Source organism: Psammomys obesus, unplaced genomic scaffold, assembly GCF_907164565.1.
Source record: "Psammomys obesus unplaced genomic scaffold, mPsaObe1.curated_primary_1811, whole genome shotgun sequence".
NCBI lineage: Eukaryota > Metazoa > Chordata > Mammalia > Rodentia > Muridae > Psammomys > Psammomys obesus.
Window position 1 is genome coordinate 44,790,052 of NW_026585895.1, and position 2,673 is coordinate 44,792,724.

The 2,673-nt window shown below is 40.0% G+C and overlaps 1 pseudogene; it reads left to right on the plus strand.

The window, feature by feature from the left end:
• Positions 1 to 247: 247 nt before the first annotated feature.
• LOC129671688 (ubiquitin-conjugating enzyme E2 N-like) lies at positions 248 to 706 on the plus strand (annotated as a pseudogene).
• The last annotated feature ends 1,967 nt before the right edge of the window (positions 707 to 2,673 follow it).

Genomic DNA, 2,673 nt, shown 5'->3' on the forward strand with positions numbered 1-2,673 from the left:
GGGGCATGAGTGAAGAAGTGGGAGGGAGGGTAGGATTGGGAGGGGAGGAGGGAGGGGCTTATGGGGGGATACAAAGTGAATAAAGTGTAATTAATAAAATAAAAGAAAAGAAAAAGAAAAAATAAAAACAAAACAAAACAAACTAACAAAAAAAAAAAAAAAAAACCCCTGAGACCCGACATCCACTCATGTATGAGGCTAGTGGAGCCAGAGACAACAGCAGAAGCTGAACTTGAGATCTGACAAGATGGCTGGGCTGCCCTTCCGGATCATCAAGGAAACCCAGCGTTTGCTGGCAGAAGCCAGTTCCTAGCATTAAAGCTGAACCAGATGAAAGCAACGCCCATTATTTTCATGTGGTCATTGCTGGGCCCCGGAATTCCCCCTTTGAGGGAGGGACTTTTAAACTTGAACTATTCCTTCCAGAAGAATACCCAATGGCAGCACCTAAAGTATGTTTCATGACCAAAATTTATCATCCTAATGTAGACAAGTTGGGAAAAATATGTTTAGATATGTTGTAAGATAAGTGGTGTCCAGCACTGCAGATCCACACAGTTCTGCTATCAATCCAGGCTTTGTTCAGTGCTCCTAATCTGATGATCCATTAGCAAATGATGTAGCCGAGCAGTGGAAGACCAATGAAGCCCAAGCCGTAGAAACAGCAAGAGCGTGGGCTAGGTTACATGCCAAGAAGAATATCTAATTCAGTCAGAGCATCAAGTGCACATCACTCCTCCTGTTCTGCCAAGATTTCTTCCCTTTTTTGTTTGTTTGTTTGTATTTAATGGACATCGTCTTAGAACCATTACAGAATAAAAGCCCGGGCATCTTCATCTTTGGTGATTAGATGCACATTAGCAAATCTATGTCCTGATTCGCTGTTGTAGAGCACAAGCAGAGGCTAGAAGTGTCATCTGGGTTGTGGTGAGATGTTGAAGAGCAGGGACTCTGCTTTGAACTCACCTCCCCACCGTGGTTTGAGCACAAAGCACTGTGCATGAATGACAGCAGTCATCAGGGTTAGCTGACAGAGCTGGAGGTGTTTTTATCTCACCCTTTAGGGTAGTAGTTTAATTTTATGGCCTCCTCTCCCCGTCCCCATCTTAAGGGATCTAATTGCAGTGGTTAAACGCAGCCAGCCAGTTTTTAGGAGTATGCTCTCTAGCCACGTCTAACCTTAGACTCTGTAGGTGGACAAGCTTCATTGTCTGAACCAAAATGGGACATCAAATAAACATCACAGCCCTCACTAATAATATTGTGACTTTGCTGTCAAGTGTAGATTTTCCACCCCTCAGCTCCTCACCCCCTACTCTAAAGAAGAAGAAGAAGAAAGCTTGTGACCATTTTTTTATGGCTTGTCTGGAAACTTCTCTAAATCTAATGTTTTAGTAAAATATTTTTTGTTATTCTACTCTGCCTTTGTACAGTTTATTTCGTTTTTTTCCGATGTGACAATCATATTTAAAATTAAAATGGATGGAGCATTCTGTTTTGGTCCTCCTCTCCATCTGACAAAATGACAAGAGGAGAGTAATACCAGTTTGTTTCATTGATGTAGATTTGTGTGAGGATTTTACTGAGTGTGTATAGACTCACCCTGAGCATGCGTGAAGCATCAGTAGCTGGCTTTTTTTTTAATCTCCTAGAAATTGGAAATAAATATTACTTGATTTAATTAGGTGGAAAAAAACTGAGACCCTAAATATAATATGAAATAAAATTCATATTATTTTATTTTAGGAAGTGAAGAGGAAAGTTTGATATGGAATATGCCAAAGTGTCGATTTTAATGATAGCTTGGTAGCTGATCACTTACAGTCACTATTTTCTTCTATCTTTTAAAAATATCATTTTTTCAGAATATATTCAAAATATATTGTATGAAATTTCCAATAATAAGTAAAAACATCGAAAGCATTTTCCATTTTTCTTTGTATTTATTTTTATTACCTAAAAATATTTTTTTCATTCTAAAAAAATTTTCCTAGAGCACCTTTATGGATTAGTATCAGACCTAGTATCAGTAAGCATCCATAAGCATCAGTACTAGAGAATGGAAGCAGGAAATCATCAATGGATTCTAACAAGAAGCTGGAGAATGAGGACTGTGTTTAGTAAGTTGAGCTTTCTAATTAGATATATTCTGCACATACTTTCAATGCCATCTAGAATGAACGTATTGAAGAGAACGCTCACAGTGGACTGGTCACTCTCTACCTACTCTAAATAAACACACACTGTGATACCTAAAAACCATAAATGATAATATCAGCTCCCAGACAGGCTATGTAGTCAACTGTCTCAGTTGCTCTCCTTCAATTCCTAGGAGTAATAAGGTACTTCATCAAGGGCACAGAGAATTGCTGAGCACCTGTACACACACACACACACACACACACACACACACACACACACACACACACCTACCTCAGCTACAGGCCTGATCTGAACTTCACGCTCAGGCCGCCCAGCTCTCAGAAACTTCTTAGCTCACCTCTAGGAGATCCAGTGCACCCTCACTGGCAGCAAAGAGAAAAGTCTTGAGCCTGTCTTTAACCTTCTAAACTCACCGGCTTCAGAAACACAGGTGTGAAGACTGCTCCGCACACCACAGAGAAGACACAGTGGACTGGAAACCAAGCTTTGAGCTACAGAAAACTATTAAAG